At 40.8% G+C, this 23,457-nt stretch overlaps 3 non-coding genes across 3 annotated transcripts; all 3 read right to left on the reverse strand.

Moving 5' to 3' along the window:
• Positions 1–127: 127 nt before the first annotated feature.
• TRNAP-UGG (transfer RNA proline (anticodon UGG)) lies at positions 128–199 on the reverse strand. Its single transcript has one exon. It is a non-coding gene; the product is annotated as a tRNA-Pro (tRNA).
• A 1,204-nt stretch (positions 200–1,403) lies between these two features.
• On the reverse strand, positions 1,404–1,495 carry TRNAY-GUA (transfer RNA tyrosine (anticodon GUA)). The gene is given in 2 exon segments: positions 1,404–1,439; positions 1,459–1,495. It is a non-coding gene; the product is annotated as a tRNA-Tyr (tRNA).
• A 1,211-nt stretch (positions 1,496–2,706) lies between these two features.
• Positions 2,707–2,779, reverse strand: TRNAT-UGU (transfer RNA threonine (anticodon UGU)). The gene has a single exon. It is a non-coding gene; the product is annotated as a tRNA-Thr (tRNA).
• Between the last annotated feature and the right edge of the window lie 20,678 nt (positions 2,780–23,457).

The following is a 23,457-nucleotide window of genomic DNA, read 5'->3' on the forward strand; positions in this document are numbered from 1 at the left end:
CATTCAGTGTACCTCTCTTTTGCAGAACAGTTAGGAACGCGAGAAAGTTTGTACAGAGCTCAATTTTTCCATGAGTAGTTTCCAAAGAAGGGGGGGGGGGGGACAACAAAAGGATACCAGAGAATCCGGGCTCGTCCGGGATTTGAACCCGGGACCTCTCGCACCCAAAGCGAGAATCATACCCCTAGACCAACGAGCCACGGTATAAGAACTTTCCCTACGTATCTTCTGAACTTCACTTTCCCGTCAGCGATTGGCTACACCACTCAACGGTTTTGTTCCCCTTTGTGACATTTACCTTTTGCCTTGCTTAGTTCTTCTTCCCATCTTCATAAAGTCTCACATCTGACTCTGGCCCTAGTTTCGCTTATTCTCCCCGATCCACGTCCTGGACCCCTCCAGACGCCAAGTGGGGTGAGAGGAGGCAGCTTTTCAGACTTCAGGCCACGTGTCTGAGATCCACCCAGCCCCGCCGGGACGGGTCTAGCCGCGAGCTCGAGCCTGAAGAGAGCCTGGAGGGAATCGGGTTGGAGCCCGAGGGCCCGAGCGGAGCTCGGCTGCGAGGCTGTAGGGTCCCGAGCCCAGGACGCGCGCGCGGGAAGTGTATCTGTCGCGCTGCTACTACCTCGCGCGAGCATAAAATCCTAGGGGCAGGACTGGTGGGCACCATAGTACGGGAGCTGGAGTCGGTTGCAGGCGGCCCAGGCTGGCGCGTGTTCGGATAGTCCAGACGTCTCGCAGTTTCCCCGAGTGAGAATGAAGTTTTCCATCTCCCCACATTTGCTTCAATTGTTTCCTTGGTCTTGAATTCTCTCTCTCAGTCTCATCCTAACTCACGTCAAATCCTATTCCTCTTTCCTGCTCTGGCTCAAAATCCTGTTTGTGGAACTATAAAAATATATGAATAGCTAAATGAATTAAAACTGTCTCGTAACGGCCGATGAATGAATGTCTGTAGAGTGAGGGCGAACATTTGGGCTGAAGGTCTCAGGGGCTTTGTTCTGCACATTAAAGCCCCGCAGGCTGCAGGGCGTATACGTATGTATGTATATATATACGGTTCTTGCCAACGAGTGGTTTTGGGTCTCTGAACTTTGGGTCTCGGGCAGCAACGTAGGATCCACTAGAAGCCAAAAGAAAGAACACCTTAGGTAACTCAGAACCTTTCCAACCTGGTTGAAAGAGTTGGTTCACATTCCCCTCCTCACTGTTTTAAGAACAGTGCACAGTAGAACCAATTTTTTAAAGATGCGTTATGAGTTCAAACTCTCGACTAAGCGGAATTATTCTTTGGGACAGGGGTAAGGTCTGGAGAAAGGGACCTCCCGAAGACAGAGAACGGTGGAAGAAACCGGTGAACAACGGCTCGCTGGGTGGTTGTGAAACCCCAAAACAGCAGCTCTTCCTTCGAGCCGGAATCGAACCAGCGACCTAAGGATGACTACATGATGAAGAGTACTACAGTCCTCCGCTCTACCAGCTGAGCTATCGAAGGGAGCACATGAACACCTCCTCTAGAATCCCCTATTCAGGACAGAGATAAACAGAGGCGGATGCGAGATAATCCTCTAGTTGCTGGTGAGTGGACACCGCGGAGCAGCCAGCGTGTGACAAAGTCCTGCGCTCGCAGTTCTGGGAACAACCCTTCTAGAGCTGGAGTCTCCTTCACTGAGGGGCCTCCAAGCAGGGCCACCCCGTGGGCTCTTCCCAGGCGCACCTAGAACCCGTGCATCCCGAGGCCTCCCGCGGCGGCGGGGGGGCGGGGGCCGGGGGTTGGTGGGGGGAGTTCTGTTCGCCCGGGGGCTGTTGTGTTCTAGCGCGAGGGCCTCTCTGGCACGGTGTGCGTCTAGACTGCGAGCGACCACCCGGGCATGGGGGAACTGAGGCCTGAGGCGGTGGGACACCCAATTCCGACCGCGCCACGGCGCGCCAGGGAGACGGGCGGGCCTCGGGGCGCAGGCCTGCGCCTCTCCTCCTGGCCTCACTTCCTGCGCTCGCTCGGAATCCGGGCGCGTCTGCGCCGGCGAGCGCGATCCTCTTCCGCCTCTGTGTCCCCAGACTCGCGGAGGGAGAGGAGGGGGAGTATAATACGTATGGGCAAGCCCAATGTTTCTGTGAGAACTGACTTTTGGAGAAAATATTTTAAGGTTTTTCAAAGAGGAAGCCGCAATTTCTTTGAGCATAACAATTTTAGTGACCCAAGTCTCGCCCTTCATTTTGCCCGCTGAGATAACGAAGTGTTGGAAAACCCACGGCAACCTCAAAGCTCGCCGGACCGCCTGCGCTCTCCCGGACGCCTACCCCGGGCGGCTGACTGCGGCTCCTCCCTTTGGGGAGGAGGACCTTGCTCTGGGCTCCAAACCTGCCCAGAGCGGGTGCTGCAGGCTCCATCCCATTCTCTTCTCCCACCGCCCTCGACGCTCGCGAGGCAGCCGCCTCCGGGCACTCCCCGCCGGGCCGCACAGCCAGGGCGTCCGCGCAGGCTGGCAGCGCCTCCCGCCGTCGAAATGGACTCCGCCACCTCCCGGGCAGCAAAGCAGCGCTTGCGCACTAACACGGGGACCTACGAGGAAGCCGTTCTGCTCAGCGGGCGCAGAGGTCACTGCGGCGAGAAGATACACAGAGCTGGATATCCGCAGGGGTTAAAGTTATCATTGGGAGGGGGCGAGGGGTGAGAAGAACACAAAAGAGCGACTGATGCTTTATAGGCCCCAGCGAGATTTGAACTCGCGACCCCTGGTTTACAAGACCAGTGCTCTAACCCCTGAGCTATAGGGCCGCCTGGACAAGTGGCTTCCTTCTTGCGCAGAAAAAGAAGGGGTTTATGCTGGGCCTTTATTAGCGTAATTGAGTTGTAAGAAGCAAACAAAACCTGGACGTCATTTCAATCTATTTCCCGACTATTGGAACTCAGTCTGCAGGCTCTTGCTGCGGATAGCATAATGTAGGGGGCAGTGACAGGGACCACCACTATCTTAAGATTGGAGAAATCTGTCCAGCGCGACACAGTCTAACACAGTGAAAGCTCCCCATGTTGTCGTTGTCGTCATCGTGTCGTTGTCGTCCCCCGCATTCACTACCCCCCAGCCCGCCCCGATTGTGAAAATTAAGAAGGAAAACCCGGCATAGAGGAAGTTGCCTGCCACAGGTCTCTGAGCTGAAACTGGGACGTCTGCACTGGGTTTTCTCCTTGACTCAGGACCTCCACCGACCTGCAACCGCCTGCCTCAAGTTCCTTAGATGTAGGGACCTTTCTCACAGCTCGAATCTCAGCGCCAGAGCAGGTCTTCCTTAACTCGCTATTTAATTCATCCCTTCATTCAACAAACACTAAACTCCAATTCTGAGCCAGGCTCTGCACTAGGAAGAAGGCATCCAGATACAGTCTTTACCTTGAAGTCATTGTTATAGTCTTGTGAAATAAAAGAACTCTAGTTTTCATGAAAGAGAACAATGAAAAATAGCTGTGCCAGATGTAAGGGAGTGGAGGACAGTGCCAAGGTTCACTAACTTACAGGGAGCCATCACAGAGGCGGGCCTTCAGGAGGGGATGGGGCTTGAGCTGCGCTTTAAGGGGGGTTAAGATTTACACAAGTTTGGGGGCGGGGTGATCTCTGGTAAAAGAAAATTTATGAGCAAAGTCTAAGAGAAAGACAGGCATTCAAGGGGCCGAGGGAGAACACTGACTGGGGCAGATGTCCGCCCTCCTGGAATTGAGGGAAGGTAAGAAGACAGGTTAGTAGGAGACACAGATTTCTGGAATGAAGTTATGCCCTTTTAAAAATTGAAAATGGAAACTCACCAGGCATGGATATGCAGAATGAATTGAAGGGAAGAGAAACCAGAGTCAAAGGAACATTAGAGATTGGTCACCATGCAGATGCTCAGATGCTCAAACAGTAAAGCTGCAGGAGGGTCACATTTATGGGACTGGAAAGGAAGGAATGAATGAGAGAGATACAGGGAAGGCAGATTCTGCTGGAGTCAGATATGAATAAAGAGGAAGTAAGGGACAATAAAGAGGAAGGAGGGAAGACTCTCAAATATTATACCTTGCAGAAGCAAGATGATAGTTGCAGGGAAAAAAAGAAAAAAACAAGTCTAAAGGAGAGATGGGTGTGTGGAGAGGGCAGAGGGGTGAAGTGCTAGGATTAGGTAGGCCAAATCTGAGGTGAGGATGGAGGAGTTTAGGGGAATTGTACAATAGCTAGAATACTCTTGTGTCTATAGAGTTCCATAGATCGATAGGTCAAGGTTAGATCAAATTACATAAATCACGCATTGAGTTAGAGCCTCTAAGAGTTATGTACTCTTGGAGGAAGAGCGTCCAAAAAGAAAACAGCAGAGGCCTGAACATGAGCTTTTTGAATAGCCCTGTTGCAGGCATTTGTGGTGAGAGAGTGTCCAACATTTTTAAAACATTCTCCTTACATTTGGTAATTTCACATATTATAAGTAAGTCTGTCCTAGAAAATTTGCTTTCCCAGCTAGCAGCTGGGAGTAAGCATGTGACCTGGGTTCCACCAATCAGATGCATCCGGGGAAGATTTCAATTTAGAAGTGTAAAACAGGAATAAATGATCCCATAAGGAAATCTCATGTTTTTCCAATGGTGAAGGGGTCAGGCTCTTGGGTATGGGATTTCTTAAATCAATAGGTTGTTGTCTTTCTTTAGTTCTGGAAAATTCTCAGGCATTATCTTTTCAAATGTTGTTTTTGCTTTATTTTTCTTTCTCCATTTATAAAACTGGAATTAAACACATATTAGACCTTCACACCCTGTCTTCCATTTCTTTTAACCTTTCTTCCATATTTTCTGTCTTTTTGTCTCTCCATGTTGCATTCTGGATAACATGTTCTTACCCATAATCCACTAATTCTCTCTATAGCTTTGTTTAATCAGCTGTTAAATCTACTCACTGAGTCAATTGTAATTATAAATTGTCATTTTCAATTCTAGACGTTCTATTTGATTCTTTCTCAAAACTACTAGGCCAAATTTTTTTCCAGTTTTATTGAAATATAATTGATATACATCACTGTGTAAGTTTAAGGTGTACAGCATGATGGTATGACTTACATATATTGTGGAATGATTACCACTACAAGTTTAGTTAGCATCCATCATCTCATACAGATACAATAAAAACAGAAAGCAAAAAAAGAAAAGAAAAAATGTTTATTTCTTTGTGATGAGAATTCTTAGGATTTACTCTCTTAACAATTTTCATGTATATCATACAGCGTGTTTACTGTAGTCATCATGCAGTACATGACATGTACTTAAGTTCTTATTTATCTTGTAACTGGAAGTTTGTACCCTTTGACTACCTTTCTCTAATTCCTCCTCCCCCAACCCCCTCCTCTGTTAACAACACATCTGATCCCTTTTTCTATGAGTTGCATTTTTTTTTATTTGAGATTCCACAAATATGTGAGATCATACGGTATTTGTATTTGTCTTTCTCTGTCTGACTTATTTCACTTAGCGTAATGCCCTCAAGGTCCATCCATGTTGTTACAGATGGCAGGATTTCCTTGTTTTCTATAGCTGAGTAGTATTCCATTATATGTGTATACCACAACTTCTTTATCCATTCATCCATCAGTGGAAACTTAGGTTGTTTCCATGTCTTGGCTATTGTAAATAATACTGCTATGAACATAGGGATGCAGACATCTTTTGAAGTTAGTGTTTTTGTTTCCTTTAGATATTCCAGAAGTGGAATTGCTGGATCATATGGGAGTTCTATTTTTAATTTTTTGAGGATACTCTATACTGTCTTCTGTAGTGGCTGTACCAGTTTACAATCCCACCAATAATTAGGCTAAATTTTGTAATTTCCTATTCCTTGCAGATATTTGCCAGCTTGTCTTTTATTTCTTTAAACATAGTAATTATAGTTGTTTTAATATCTATAACTGATAATCCCAATAGTATTCTATCTGTTGTTTTGTTGATTCTTACTCATGTCACTATGTTTGCTTGTGTAATTGGTCACCTTTGAATGTGTACTGCTCAATATCTTTGCAAAATTATACGCAGTGAATTTTTGAGGCCAAAATGAGGGTGTCTTCCTGAAAAAAAATATATTGCTTTTGTTTCTCATAGGCATCTGGAGCATATCAACCCAAAAGGACTCTAAAAAAAGTTCATGGTCAGACGTTCCCTGGGCCTCCAAGATGATGTAAACCCAAGCTGCAAATTGGGGAGAAGGCAGGCCTGTGGTCACAGCTTCTCAGGAAAAGTTGAAAGCTCATCCTATTTTTCCTTGTTAAGCTCAGCTGATTTCTGCTGAGCTCCACAACAATTATTGGAAGTGGGAGGATAGAGGTAGGTTTGCTTCTTGTTCCTCCTTACCTTATGGGACTAGCACTTTGGAGTCACAACTTAATATTTGGGAGAATGTCTTACTAGACTTTCCACCTTTGGTGGGTACTGGGTCCTGACATCTCTCTGTCTTGTTTCTTCCACCCAAAGATGCTGCCAAAACTATTGCCCAATTGTGAAATAATTAGCAAATGTCTTCAGAGCTACAAAGATCAATGCTTCCCTTGTGTGTTGGATTTCACCTTTCTCTTAGGTTCTGGCCTGGTAGTTGCTTACTACCATATCCTACTTTGATGGTTTTAAGGAGATTTGGGAAAATCTTATCCAATATTTTTATAATTTTTCCTCTAGGAGGTTGGTCCAAATTAATTAGCCCACAATTACTAGAAAAGAAATTGGAGTTGGAGGAGCTGTAACATCAGACATATTCTGCCACATGGACCGAGAAGCAGAGAAAGTATTACTATAGAAAGAGCATAAGGGAGAGAGTGCCAAGGCACAAAAAAGAGGGGAGATTATAGTGAGAAGGGGAGCCTAGATACCTTCCAAGTCTCTAGCTGTGGCCCACTCCAGAGGCTTCACTGTGTTCCACTCTTGGAATCTTTGAGAGTTCCTTGAATCCTTACAGAAACCTTCCTTTTTTATTTTAGCAAAAATTATTTTCAATTTAAAAGACTCTTAACTAACACTGAAGGTACTCTCAGGATGTGCCTCTCTATCTTACTACTTTTGTCTCCCAATAGTGGGGCCAACATTTATCAAATGACAGTTGCATATTGGCAACAGATTGCCCTGTACAGATCTTTGTTCCAATCAACTTGGTCCACTTGTAATTCCTCAAATATAACTCACACCTTTTTCAGTTGTGATCATTTTCTTTTTATTTCTTCAACTAGAGTGATTTCCCATTTCTCCATATTTATCAAACACTACTCACCCTGGAAAGACCATCTCAATGTTTTTCTAATTCACAGTGCCTTTGCTGTTTACCAACTAGATTTCATCTCTTCTCTACTCTGAAACCCACGACATACTTTTATCCTTGCTCTTCCTTCCTCTTCACTCCCACTCTCAAGAATCTGAACAGGACACATGTAACAGAGGTGACCCATGGCATCCAGAAGTAAGCATCCACACTGACATTACCCATTCAACATAAATTTAGTCAGTTATGAAAATGTCAAATTGTTCTGTTCTCCTTCCCATATTTCTTTATCTTGTATGAAAGATTCTCAAAAGAATATGCATGTTTTAATTTTATTTTTTAATCTTCCAGAACTACTTTTGAATTGTGGTTTCCTCTCTATTCCTATGTCCATCTTTTTGAAAATGCTACAAAAGATACAAAGAAAGAACTGAATAAGAAGGCAAAGAAAAAGGGAAAGAGACTCTACGGCACTTAGTTAGAGACTGCCTCATTTTGTTTGTAGAATCATATGCTCTAGTACGGCATCCTCAGCTTAGACCTCTGCTCCTTGAGGGGAAATTGTATGGTGCATACTTCTGGGTCTCTAAAATACCTAGCAAAGTGACCAGCACATATTAGGCTTTAATAAATACTTGAAACGGAGAGCAAACAAGTGCATAGGCATGTGCAGAGAAAAAAGGAAATTACTACCCACAGAAATCTGGAACACCATAAGATCTTTTAGTTTCCTCTTCGTGGAATTCTTGGTAAAACAAGCACTAAAAATCTCTAAAGGCCTTCCAGCTCTCACCCAGTTTAAGTTCTAGGAAACTAGTCTGAATTTAGGTGCCAGTTTTCATATTCATACGGTCACTAAATGGTATACCAGACACCAGCACAGAGATGAATGCCCCACCCACCCAACACACACACACACACACACACACACACACACACACACAGAGTATCCTTACAGAAAAGGGGGGAAGTTCCCTAAAAATAAATGTATGTTTACCTATTGAGAGTGAGAATCTCTAAGGCAATGTCCTGAACAAGACACTGGGTAGAACCAGTTTAACACAGCATATGCATTCAGCACTGCTGGGGCAGGTTTCCTCTGAAAATGTCTGACCTCCTTTCTCAGGCCAATGCATGGTTTCAGACTCTCCAGGAGACCTACTTTCCAGTGAGAGAGACCCCATTCTGTCCTGCTAAGTGGATGACCAGTGCCACCCACCTCTTGGCTTTTCTGCAGACCAGCGCAGTGCTGAATGTGGCAGTGGAAATGCATGTCCTCTAAAAGATGTGCTGTTCAGCCCTTTGGCTCATGATAAGGATATGATTCTTACTTTGGGCATCAGAGGGCCAGGGTTCAGACCTATATGATCCCACCTTGTGAAATGTACAAAACACAGTGGTGACTTCCCAAGTCTTCATCACTGTATTTCATTAGTCCCCCTCTTTTGAACACAATCACCTTGTAGGACTGTCCTGTCCCATTTTCTTAAGAGATTCAAACTTTGCAGTATCCTAAACATACAATGGAGAAACGTGGCATATATCCTTAGATATCTCAGCCATAAGAAGGGAGGACAGTAGTGCTTACGGTATAGCTTTTCTTGGGCTGCTTGTTCCATTAACAAGGTGGGGATGGGTTTCAACTGACTTTCTACAAAAGCTGATTGCTTGTGTTTTAAAGGAATTCTTTTAAGAATTGAAAAGTTAAGCCCTACCCTACAAACACTTGCCTGGTGTCCAGGAATTCTTGCTGACTTATTCTGCTTTCTGTAGCCCCTTTAAATGTCACCCACAGATTACTTTGGTCTCTGGAAATGTTTCTTCTGCTCCCTCGGTTCAGACCTTCCATTATTGTCCTCTTACCTTTGATTTCTTCCTGCCTGCACCACTCACAGCTGCCCACCTTTCTTTTTATCAGGATCATTTTGAATGCACTGCTGCCAAGCAAATGAAGCATACTCCAAGATGAACAACCAGGAATGCAGAGGACTGATTGAATTGCTGGCTGGCTGCATATCTCATTAGAGGAAGAATATTTATTGATGGAACTGAAGATCTTAAATATCCAAAAGAGAAAACTTGAAGGACATCATTACCATCCTCAAATATTTGATATGCTGCCATGAGGAAAGAGGAAATAGAATTATTCTCTGTGATAAAAGAGAACCAACTCCTCACGTTACAGGAAATTATTATATATACATATATGCGTATATATGTATATGCATATATGCAAATATGTATATGTGTGTATATGCATATTTATATATGATATATATGAATCTATATATCATGCACATGTATATATTCTCACTGTACTCTATGCCAAGTCCCTAGAGGTGAATGTCAGCCACACTGTAGGCTCAGAGCCAAACTAAGTGGTTTGATATTCCACTTCTTGCTTCTCCCCACCCCCAACTCATTTGAATTGAGAGGATTTTTAATTACTTCCTTCTGCTGACTTTCTCTTTGGCCTTAAGGACAGCCTTAAATATAAGAAATGATCAGAAAGACCTGATATGTCTGGAGGGCTTGAACAGTACCCAAAATGGACTGAAAAGAAGTTTTCAAGAACATTTGGGTGGGTATGGGAGGGTTGTTTATTCTCTCCAGAATGACTTTGCCTTTGCCTTGGGGCAAAGTGTTTAACTTGATTGGAGTCCAGAGATTCTCTTGAAATAGAGAGGTTAAAGTGAGATTTCTCAAGCAAAGGAATTGGGAGACTAGAGGTCACCGTGGTTATTGGGCCCTAAAGTGTGGACTAACCAAAAGTAGAGAGGAAGACTTGGGAAGCTGCCAGTTTTTGAGAGATCAAGTGAGTTTAACAAAATTGAAAGATGCAAGATCAACGTGTGAAAATCAATTGTATTTTTATATGCTAACAACTGTTGATGCAAAATATCCAATAACCATTCCATAGATAAGAGAAGTAAAGTGAGTTTTACTTGAGCCAGGATGAGGATTATAACCTGGGAAGGCAGATTCCACAAAGAAAGAAAGTATTCTGGAGAAGCATGGTTTTCAGTACAGTCTTATACTTTTTTGGAACAAAGAACATTCATTAAACATGCCCAGCATACGTCTTCATCAAAGTTTCAAAGAAGTATTCAGTTGCAAATTAGCATGTCAACATGACCCTGATGTCTGGGAAAGGGAACTTCTCAGGAGTACTAATATGGGCATTACCTATACAGCATTACCAATACTGGCATCATAGGAGAGGAAGCATGCATTCTTATCTTAAGAGAGTACATTCTTTTACTTTGAGGTAATGTTTAATGCACTTTTTATTTTTATGGTTAAATCAGTGGTACAATGTATGTTTGACAGGCCATAAATCAGGCTTCTTTAGTTCAAGCCAAATCCATTTTGAACCAGAATAGCTACCCCATATACCCCAATATATGAAAAATCTCTGTCAAAACAATAAATCAAAAATAGAGAATAAAAAATTCCATTTACAATAGCATCAGAAATGTGAAATACTTATGGACAAATCTGACAAATATGTGCAAGACATATACACTGACAATCACAAAATATTCCTGAAATTAAAGAAGATCTAAACTAATGAAAAGGTATACACTGTGTTCATTAGTCAGAAGATTTAATATTGTCAAAATGTCAATTCCCTTCCATTGATCTATAGATTCAATGCAATCTCAATCAAAATCCCCAAAGGATTTTTTTGTAGAAATTGATAAATTAATTCTAAAATTCATATGGAAAAGCAAAGGGCCTTGAATAGCTAAGACAACATTGAAAAGAACAAAGTAGAGGACTAATATTACTTGATTTCAAAATTTATTGTAAAGCTATGAAGCCAGATACCTGAAGGTTACTGTAAATATTCAATAAAAGCATGATTACCCTTTGACCTTGTTCCCAACACAGATACAGGTGAAAGGAAGTTAGTCCACACATCATTATAAGCTTGTTAATTTGCTGTTTTCTTGTTTAACCTGAGGAGTGACTCAAGGGTCACAAGGATTTATGAGCTTGTTTTGCAGAATTAAAAGAATGCCTTTAAGGAAGTTACCACTACCAGATAACCAGCCTCCAGCTGCCATTGATGCCCCGAAGTCTGGTTGCCCGAGGGCTTATATGGAGTGAAAGAAACACAGACTTCCCCTTTGTTTCTTTGAAACTCCTTATCCCAAGCCTCTTAGCTCTATAAAGACCCCCTGCTTTCTTCTTTCATTAAGGTGGATTTGAGAGAACCTATCCTCCTGCCTTCTCATTTGGGCCAATTTAAATTAATCTTTCTCCATCTCTAAGCACCAGTGTCTCAGTGATTGGCTTATTGTGCATTGGGCACATAAACTTGAGATTAAGAGGTTCAGTATCAACTATAGTAATCCAAACAATGTGATGTTGGGGTAAATATAGACAAATAGATCAAAGAAGAGAATAGAGAGTCCAGAAATAGACCCATTCATATATGGAAACCAATTTCTAACACAGGTGCAAAGAAATTCAATGAAGAAAGTCCAATCTTTCAACAAATGGTGCTGGAACAATTAGATATCCATATGCAAAAAATGAACTTCAATACATGCCTCATACCATATATAAAAATTAACTCAAAATGCATTGTAGACCTAATGGTAAAGCCTACAACTATAAAACTTCTAAAAGAAAACATAGGAAAAATCCTTGAGAGCTGAGAAGAGGTAAAGAGTTTTCAGCTATGATATCAAAAACATAATCCATAAAAGAAAAAAATTGATAAATTAAACTTCATTAAAATTAAAATTTTCCACTTTTCTAAAGATATGTTTCAGAGACTGAAATGATAACCACTGACTGGGAGAAAACATTCAGAAATCACAAATGGGAAAAAGGACTTGTAACCAGAATACATATTTTAAAAAATTCTCAAAACTGAATAATAAGAAAACAAACAACCCATTTGAAAAGTGGGCAAAATATTTGAACAGATACTTCACCAAAAAAGATATATGAATGGAAAATCAGCACATGAAAAGATTCTCAACATCATTAGTCATTACAATACTGAGCAATGGGCTCTGCCCACAGTGATCTGAGCCAATTAATCACAATGAGTTAGGAACTGAGAAAGAAAGTTTAATTAGATTTGATTAGCTGGAAAATTGGAAGATGGGTGACTAATGTCTCAAAAACTCATCTTCAAGGATTACAGAATCTTGAGGCAGCTATGCGCATTAAGAAGGGGTTTTAGAAATGTACATGACAGACTCCAGGATCTTTCACTGTTCTTTTCTTCTCTCAATGATGATGAATATTCTACAGGTGTTCTTGCTTTCTGGAGGCCTTCTTATTCCCTGGGAAAATTCATTAAAATTGTTAAGAACAAAGCTATCGGAGTATGCCGGCAGGAGTTTGTGCACAGAATCAGGGCCAGAAAATCATGAAACTGTGTAGCAATTTATAATGATCACATGCTAGAAAAGTTTCAACTAGGAAAGGGCTATTTAGTGTAACAAGATGGCATCAGTTATGTTCACTTGCAAGATGGCCTTACTTATATTTACTTCCAATTAGGGAAATGCAAATTAAAACCACAATGTGATACCACTACATAGCTATTAAGAATGGCTAAAATTTAAAAGACTGACCATACTAAGAGTCATTCACTACTGATGGAAATGTGAAATGATACAACCACTTCAGAAAACAATTTGCCAGTTTCCTAAAAAGTTAAACATACATATAATCCAGCCATTTCACTCTTAGATATTAACTCAAGAGAAATGAAAGCATGTGTCCATAGAAAGACATGTGCATAAAGGTTTTTAGCAGCTTTATTGTAACAGCCCCAAACTGGAAACAACCCAACTGTTTATCAAATGAATGGGTTAACAAATCGTGGTATATCCATACAGTGGTACACTACTCCACAATAAAAACAAACTATTGATACATGAAACAGCATGGATGAGTATCAAAATAATTATGCTGAGTGAAAGAAATCAGATACAAAAGAGTACATAGTGTATGATTCCATCTGTATTAAAATGCCTAGGGATTGGAGGAGAGGACAGGGAGGGATGGAAATAAGAAATTACAGAAGGGCAAGAGGAGACTTTTATGGATGATGATTATCTTGATTGTGACGATAGTTTCACAGTTGTACACATATATCAAAACTTATCAAATTGTACACTTTAAATGTATTCAGTTTATTGTGTGCCAATTACTCTTCAATAAGGCTTTTTTTTTTTTTAAAGGAGAGTTCATCTGGGATTTGAATGGGGATGGGAGTATGGGGGAATCTCACACCTTAAATGAGAATCATTACCTTAGACCAAAGAACCAAAGTGCTAAGCACTAGTTAAATCTTAATCTTTTAAAAGTACATGCATTTACACTCCCACTCACATGATGCAATTTTTGTTGGAAGTCTTGTGGTATTCTCCTCTCCACTGTTTATTCTTTCTTCTTCCAATGTAGTGCAACCTTATTATTTTCACACTTAGTGCTAAACGTTTGATGTCTCTTTTCCTCAAGTTCTGAAAGTGAGCTCAACCTCTAAGGATGGGAAAGCATTACAGCTAGACCTTGGGCAAGCAGAACTCTCAACAAGCTGAAATGCAAGGAATCTTCCCTTTGCCTCCCCTCTGGAGCCGCTCTACTTTTGTGGCTCAAGAGCTCATGGGGTTAGAATAATGACCACACTCAGCATAGCCATGGACCTTGGCCAAGAAAAGCCAACGGGAAGAGGGAATTGGTCACCTATTCAGCAGGACAGAGTGGGGCTTCTCTCAGTGTAAATATGTCTTCTTGAGGGTTTAGCCTCAAACATTAGATTGAGAAGAGAAGTCAGACATTTCTCAAAGGAAATCTGCCCTAGCAGGCTTGACTATATTTAACTACTTTCAGGAGGTGTTTTAGAGAGAAGAATTGCCTTCAAGGTAGGCACCCTCAATATGTAGCCATGTATTTATTTTCCCATTTTTCTGTAAGTATACTGTGTGTGTGTGTGTGTGTGTATGTGTAAGTGTGAATGTTCATGCATTGGGCAAGGGCAGGATAACTCTGTTCTAGTTTTGGTTACACCTTTTAGTGACTACCAACAGAAAAATGAGAACTGGTACATGGATTCAGACCTGTTTCCTGGAATTCGTACTCATACATTACAATATCAGAGGTGGAGGGAGGTTTGAGATTACTTGGGAATTTCAGGAACAAGGAACTAAATAATTTCACAGTGTTCCATATCTCCATGGGTAGTAATTTTCTTTCCACTCTACACACATTGGTTATTTGAAAAGATAAACAAAATCAACAAACTCCTAGCTAGACTAAGAAAAAAAGAGAGAAGACTCAAATAAAATAAAAAATGAAAGAGGGGAAATTACAATGGATGCCTCAGAAATAAAAAGAATCATAAAGAACTATTACCAACAGTTATATAGCAGCAAATTGGATAACCTAAAAGAAATGGATAAATTCCTACAAACATACAATTTACCAAAACGAAATCAAGAATAAGTAGACCCCTAGCCCCAGCACAAAACATAAAAAAAAAGAGAGAGAGAGAGAAGAAGAAATAGAAAGCCTGGACAGATCAATAACAAATAAAGAGAGTGAGTCAGTAATCAAAAACCTCCCAAGAAAGAAAACCCAGAACAAGATGGCTTCACAGGTGAATTCTACCAAACAGTCAAAGAAGAATTAATACCCATCCTTTTCAAACTCTTCCCAAAAATGGAAAAAGAGGGAACACTTACAAACTCATTTTATGAGGCCAGCATCATGCAGATACCAATGCCAGACCAAGATACAACAAAGAAAACTACAGGCCAGTATCTCTGACAAGTATTCATGCAAAAATCCCCAATACAATACTAGCAAACTGAATTCAACAGTATATTAAAAGGATGATACACAATGACCAAGTGGGGTTTAACCCTGGGATGCAAAGATGTTTCAACATATGAAAATCAATCAATGTGATACACCACATTAACAGAATGAAAGCAAAAAACCATCATCTCAATAGATGCAGAAAAAGCATTTGATAAAATTCAATGTCTATTCATGTAAAAACTCTCAACAAAACAGGTATAGGAAGAATTTATGTCAACACAATAAAGGCCGTATATGAAAAGCTCACAGTTAACATTATACTCAATGGGGACAGACTGAAAGCTTTCCCTCTAAGATCTGGTACAAGGCAAAGATGCCCACTCTCACACTTCTATTCAACATAGTACTAGAAGTCCTACCCAGAGCAATTAGAAAAGAAAAAGAAATAAAAAGAATCCAAACTGGAAGGGAAGAAGTAAAATTATCTCTGTTTGCAGATGACATGATCAAATATGTAGAAAATCCTAACAACTCAACAAAAAAACTGTTAGAATTAATAAATGAACTCAGTTAAGTTGCAGAATACAAAATCAACTTAGAGAAATCAGTCACATTTCTGTGCACAATGAACGGTGCAAAAAGGAAATTAAGAAAACAATCCCATTCACAATAGCAACAAAAAGAATAAAATATTTAAGAATAAACCTAACTAAAGATGTGAAAAACTTATACACTGAAAATTATAAAACATTAATGAAGGAAACTAAAGAAGACATAGATAAATGGAAAGACATTCTGTGTCCATGGATTGGAAGAATTAATATTGTTAAATATCCAAACTACCTAAAGTGATCTACAGATTCAATGCAATCCCTATCAAAATCCTAATGGAATTCTTTATGGAAATAGAAAAAACAATCCTAAAATTTATATGGATACACAAAAGTCCCCCTTTAGCCAAAGCAATCTTAAGCAAGAAGAACAAAGCTGGAGGCATCACACTTCCTGATTTCAAAATATATTACAAAGCTACAGTAATCAAAACAATGTGGTACTGGCATACAAACAGATATAGATCAACGAAACAGAATAGAGAACCCAGAAATAAATTCACACATCTATGTTCAACTGATCTTTGTTTCTTTCTTTTTTGTTTTTGCTGAGGAAGATTCACCCTAAGCTAACATCTGTTGCCAATCTTCCTCTTTTTGCTTGAGGAAGATTCACCCTGCGCTAACATCTGTGCCAGTCTTCCTCTATTTTGTATGTGGGTCACTGCCACAGCATGGCTGACAAGTGGTGAAGGTCTGTGCCCAGGAACCAGGTCCAGACCACCAAGGTGGAGCACGCTGAACTTAACCACTAGGCCATGGGGCTAGTCCCTGTTCAACTGATCTTTGACAAGGTTGCCAAGAACACACAATCAGGAAAGGATAGTCTCTTCAATAAATGGTGCTGGGAAAATCAGATATCCACATGCAAAAGAATGAAATTAGACCCTTATCTCATATCATATGCAAAAATCAACTCAAAATGGATTAAAGACTTAAATGTAAGACCTGAAACCATAAAACTTCTAGAAAAAAACATAGGGGAAAGCTTCTTAACATTGGTTTGGGCAACAATTTTTTGGATATGACACCAAAAGCACAGGCAACAAAAACAAAAATAGATAAGTGGGATTGCATCTAACTAAAAACCTTCTGTACATCAAAGGAAACAATCAACAGAGTGCAAAGCAACCTACTGAATTGGAGAAAATGTTTGCAAACCATATATCTAATAAGGGGTTAATATCCAAAATATATATGGAACTCTTATAACTCAATAGCAAAAAAACAAATGACCTGATTAAAAAAAAAATGGGTAAAGAATCTGAGTAGACATTTCTCTTCGTTTTTTTTTTGTGAGGAAGATCAGCCCTGAGCTAACATCTGATGCCAATCCCCTTCTTTTTTCTAAGGAAGGCTGGCCCTGGGCTAACATCCATGCCCACCTTCCCCTACTTTACATGGGACGCCGCCACAGCCTGGCTCGACAAGCAATGTGTCAGTGCATGCCCTGGATCTGAACCGGCGAACCCCGGGCTGCCGCAGTGGAGCGTGAGCACCCAACAGCTTGCGCCACCAGGCCGGCCCCAACACTCCTTAATAGAAGACATACAAATGGCCATCAGATATATGAAAAGGTGCTCAACATCACTAACCATCTGGGAAATGCAAATCAAAACCACAATGAGGTATCACCTCACAGTTGCTGGAATGGCTATTATCAAAAAGACAAATGATAACAAGTGTTGGCGAGGATGTGGAGAATGGGGAACTCTTGTATACTGTTGGTTGGACTGTAAATTGGTACAACGATTATGAAAAACAGTACAGAGTTTCTTCAAAAAATTAAAAATAGAACTACCTTATGACCCAGCAATTCTATTTCTGGGTATATATCCAAAGGAAATGAAATCAGTACCTCAAAGAGATATCTGCACTCCGGTGTTCATGCAGCATTATTCACAGTAGAAGAGATATGGAAACAACCTAAATGTCTGTAGATGGGTAAATGGATAAAGAAAATGTGGTGTAGATATATACAATGGAATATTATTCAGCCTTAGAAAAGAATCCTGCCATTTGCAACATGTTTCTTGCATTATAAGTTTCTTGCATTGTCTGGGATATGATAAAAATGTTAATTTCAGGTAGACTGTAAGAAGAAAATGATGCATTTTGTAAATTTAAGGTTAAAAACTTAAAGAATGATAACTAAAAGTGTAAATGAGCATTAGTGAGGCCATCTTGTTACACTAAATGGCCCCAGCCCCTCCTCTGTGTGACTACTCTGCACATACTCCAAAAAATTCACATGCTCTCCTGATTTATGGCCTCCGCTTACATATGTACTCCTCAATAGCTTGATAAATTAAAAACTTTGTTCTATGAGTTTCTCTCCAGGAACAGGCTGACCACAGGCGGGAAACACACCTACAAGATATCCATCACAGCTGACAGAAGAATGGAACGATGTGATGCCTGGGGCCTGTCATGCCTGGAGACAAAAATCCCTGGACCCCCCTCCTTATTCCCCATTTTCCCCATATAACTGCCTCAAGATTCTGTAATCTTGGAAGATAGTTTTTTGAGACGTTAGTCTGCCATCTTCCTGCTTATGCTGGCTAATTGAATTAAAACATCATTTGTCAATCCCTAACTTGTTGTGATTAATTGGCTCTGATCACTGCGAGCCCATTGCTTGGTAACAAAAGTAAAACAAAATAGTTAATAAAGGAGATAAATGGAATGATAAAAGTGCTTGTTTAATACAAATGAAGAAAAGAAGGAATAAAAAACAAAGAACAGATAAAGAGGGATCTTGTGATGATGCAAATGTTTTAAAACTTGATAATAGTGACGGTTGTACAACTTGGTAAATTTACTAAAGTAATCGTTGAATGGTACATTTGCAAGGATGAATTTTAGCTCTGTAAATTATACCTCAATAAAATTGTTTCTAAAAAGTATTCATGGGACTAATAGAAAATAAATAGCAAGATGGTAGACTTAATCTCATCTGTATTCGAACTTAAATTTAATTTAAATGGACCAAATATTGTAGTTAAAAGCAAAAATTGCCAGATTGAACAAAAATAAGACTCAACTCTATGCTGTTTATAGGAAACACATTTTTAAATGTAAAGACACAGGCTGAAAGTAAAAAATGGAAAAAGGCATACCATGAAAACTCAAAAAAAGAAAAAACCAGCTGATGTAGCAATATCAATATCAGACAACAGATTCTTTAAGATGACAATTACTATATGAGATATTGAAGAATATTTTATAATGATAAAAGGGTCAATTCAACATGAAAGCACAATATTCCTTGTGGTACATCCATACAGTGGACTGTTATTCAGCACTAAGAAGAAATGAGCTATCAAGCCATGAAAAGACTTGGAAGAACTGTTATGGACTGAATGCCTATGTCTCCCCCAAATTCATATGTTGAAGCCCCAACACTCAATGTGATGGTATTTGGAGGTGGGGCCTTTGAAAGGTAATTAGGATTAGATGAGGTCATGTGGGCGGGGCCCTTATGATGGGATTAGTCTTCTTATAAGAAGAGACACTAGAGAGCTCGTTTTCTCTTCCTTTCTCTCCACCATGTGAAGACACAGTGAGAAAGCGGCTGTCTGCAAGTCCGGAAGAGAGCTCTCACTAGAACTTGACCATGCTGCCCGCCTGATCTTAGACCCCTAGCCTCCAGAACTGTGAGAAAATAAATTTATGTTGATTAAGTCACCCAGTCTATGGTATTTTGTATGGCAGCCTGAGCTGACTAAGAGAGGAAACTTAAATGCGTATTACTAAGTGAAAGAAGCCAATTTGAAAAGGCTACACACTGTATGATTCCAACTATCTGACATTCCAGACAAAAGCAAAACTATGGACACAGTAAAAAGATCAGTGGTTTCCAGGGGTTAGTGGGGAGGGAGAGATGAATAGGTAAAGCACAGAGGATTTTTATAGCAGTGAAACTATTCTATTTGGTATGGTGGACGCATCATTATACATTTGTCAAAACCCATAGAATATGCAACACCAAGAGTGAACTCTAATGTAAACTATGGTTTTGGGTGATAATGATATGTCAATGTTGGTTCATCAGTTGTAACAAATTTATCACTCTGGTATGAGGTGTTGATGGTGAAGGAGGCTTTGCATGTGTGGGGGCAGGAGGTATATGGGAACTCTCTATACTTTCTATTCAATTTTGCTGCGAACCTAAAAGTGCTCTAAAAATAAATTCTATTTAAAAACCCCACAATAGTCCTGAATTTCCACGTATCTAATAAAATAACTTCAAAATATAAAAAGCAAAAGTTGATAAAACTAAGAGGAGAAACAGAAAAATACACAATGGTCATTGGATAGTTTAACAATCCTCTCTCAGTAAATGTTAAAAAAGTAGACGAAAAATCAGGAAGGACATTGAAGGTGTAATCAACACAGAAACAAATACCTGGTACTGAGAGATAATTGGATAGATTCCTAAAAAAGAAATTTTGCATAAAGTTTACTATGCATCCTTCAATAGCTCAGTTGATAGAGTAGAGGACAGTAGGATGCATATTCTGGTAAACATCCTTAGGTCTCTGATTAAGGCCCAAAAGAAAATGCAGGTATTTTGCGTACTGAAAAGTCAAGAGTGTATACTCCACCTTGTCTAAGCCTGTAAAATGGACATGATAAAAAATATACTTGGATTTAGAAGATCAAGTGAAATAGACTGTAAATATAAATTGTGTTTATTATTTGTTTGGTTTCTCTGAATACTGAGCTCAGTTGCAGGATCTCTACCCCCAGAGTCATACAGAGGTCTATGGTAAGTCTCTGAAATTGGGAGTCAAAGTATTCTACTTTTGAGAGTCAATCAAGAAAGAAGCCACATGGTAGTGGAGGAGATTCCCTGTTCTTGAGCTGAGATCTGGTAGGCACATTGTCTTTGGACCCAGACTTCCTAGACTTCAAGTCTCTGAAGTTCTTTCACAGATGAGGAAGATCCCTGGCAGCCAGTTTCCTGGGTGACCTTGGGTGGTTATTTTGGACACTTGCAGAGCTTCTCAAGTGGCTCAGGTGAGGGTAAGGCTGCAAGCATTTCTTCTAGCTTCTCTTGCACACTCACTTATCATTATGTCATGCCCAGCAGGACAAATAAACATGGACAGAGACCTCAGAAGATAGCACCAGTTGATTCCATTTTGTGTAGTTAATCTGAAACCTCTTGTGTTTCTAGAGGCGGGCATCCTTGGGTCGAAGGTCTATTCATATCTAAGGGTGGTAAAGTGGCTGCTACCATTCCCCAATATTGGAAGGCCGCTTTCGCTGTCCTTAACGGTAGTCTTCACTATCCTGCCAGGCTTTTCCCTCTCATTTATAAATGAGGCCTCTCATTTATTCCCACTGCTTCCACATTAAACACACATCTCTTCCTTGGACACTGCTCTCAAGAGGTCTGCAGGTCTTTGACTCCTTCCACTCTTCTTCCTCACTTCTATCAGAATTCCGAAATACAAAATTGATCTCTACTGTAATGGTTCTCCAAGTGTGGTCCCTGGATCAGTAGCACCAGCACCACCTAGCAACCTGTTAGAAATGCAAATTTTCAGGCCCCAGGTTTACTAAATCAGAAATTCCAGGGAGTGAGTCCAGCAATCCGTCTTTCTAACAAGCCCTGCAGGTGATTGTGATGCATGCTAAAGTTTGAGAACCATCGCTCTACCACTTAAAACCTGGCCCCTCCCTCTCCAGTAATATGTCTCCACACAGGCAGGGAGTTCCAGCCCCAATGTGCCTATGCCTATACCCTGCAAAATGCATTTCAGTTCTTTTTCAAAGATCCCACAGAAGATCTCAGAGTTAGCACTCTTCCTCCCATCCCTGTCCCCTGCACTTTTATGTTGAAACTTGTGGGATTTCAGGAAAAGATCTCTGTTTCTGAGCCCAAATTTCCCTTTTTCATAAGGACACCAGTCATATTGGATGAGGGCCCATATGAAAGACCTCATTTTAACTTGATTACCTCTGTAAAGACTTTATTTTCAAATAAGGTCACATTTTGTGGTACTAGGGATGAGGACTTCTGTATATCTTTTTGAGGGAGACACAATTCCACCCATAACAAAGACCATGGAGTTTTATGGGAAGCTCCTGGGAAAATCTCCTTTATGTGTCCTGAGAACTTCCAACATTACCATGAGATTAATTTTCCCTTCTCTTGGGAAGCATAACTGATTAAGAGACAGTGACTATTGTCTATCGTCAAGGAAGTAAGCCAGGTCTGGGTGCTTCTTTCTTGATGTAAACTGTGTCTTTGCAATAGAGAGGGAAACAGAACATGAACATATACAACTTCCCTATTTAAAGCTCTTTGTGGAAATTTGCCCGCATATATCCTTAATTTTATCAAATAAAGAATGTGATTGGATGTCACCAGGAAGCCACAATTTCTGCCCTTAGAAGTCAGAAAATCAGCCCAAACATCCCCCAATTCCATCCCCCAGCCTTTTGCTAAGACAGTCACTTGTTTTTCTCTGCAAGTCTAGGCAGTAATTATGAATTAATTCCTCTGCTACTGCCACACACTAGCAAAAGAGACACATTAGCCTATTGGTGTTCTGTAATTCCACTTTGTTGTAATCAAAAGGAGCAAGAGTTCCTGATACGGAACCTCTTAATCTCACATTTATGTGCCTGATGCACAGTAAGCCAATCACTCAGACACCAGCACTTAGAGGTAGAGAAAAGTTTATTCGAATTGTCCAAAATGAGAAGGTGAGAGGATAGATTCTCTCAAATCTGCCTTAACAAGAGAAGAAAGCAGGGGGTTTTATAGAGCTAAAGGGCTTGGCAGGAGGATTTTTGGAGAAACAAAGGGGAAGTCTGTGTTTCTTTCACTCCAGATAGGCCTGTGGGCGACCAGACTGCTGGGTGTCAATGGCAGCTGGGGGCTGCTTCTCTGGTGGTTGTAACTTCCTTAAAGGCATTCTATTGTTTTTTCTTTTTTTTTTGCAAAACAAGCTCACAAACCCTTGTGACCTTGAGTCACCTCTCAGGTTAAACAAGAAAATGGCAAATTAACAAGCTTATAATGATGGATTAACTTCTTTTCATCCGTGTCTGTGTTGGGAACAAGGTTGAAGGCTAATCGTGTTCTTATAGAATATTTACAGTAACTCTCAGGTACCTGACTTCATTCCTTTTCATATACGGAGCATGGAAACCCAAGTTTGGTGGACCTAAGACAGAAACTCTAACGTTTGGGGAACTGAGGTGTGGCTACTCTTCCCTGGGTCAAGAGGAATGGCGGTATGAATCTATTTTTCTTGCCCTGCTCCCAGGCTCCTCACCTGAGGCCTGCAGGCTTGGGCTTCTGGGGAGGATGAGGAACCAGAGCATGCTGAGCTCTCAGGAATCCTGGGTGCCTGCAACACCAGCCTGGGCTCAGCCCCTAGGGAGGGTGTCTCCCGCCATCTCCTTTCCCAGCCGCCAGTAACAATAACCACCACGTGGCTATAACTGTTCAGCAGAAAGGGGACCTCTCTGGAAGATGCAGAGATATACGTGTTACCACCCAACGTGGGGCCTTCTGCTCGCCACAAGACATGCCAATAGTCAAGAGGCAAGGTGGTAGGAGAGAAAGCACTTTTTTATTACAGCTTGCTAGCAAGAGGGAAGATGGCCGACTCATGTCCAAAAGAACCATCTTAAGAGGGCATGAAATCTTACAGCAGTTATATAGGCCATTGTGTTATTCGGGAGGGGGTTAGGAATGTTGACCTCCTGGTGTTACAGACAGGGAGTGCCACACCAGATCTTTCAGTCTTCACTGATGATGGCTATCAGCATAG

The sequence above is a fragment of the Ceratotherium simum genome, chromosome 3 (genome assembly GCF_057802395.1).
Source record: "Ceratotherium simum simum isolate JZ-2026a chromosome 3, ASM5780239v1, whole genome shotgun sequence".
In the NCBI taxonomy this organism is placed as follows: domain Eukaryota; kingdom Metazoa; phylum Chordata; class Mammalia; order Perissodactyla; family Rhinocerotidae; genus Ceratotherium; species Ceratotherium simum.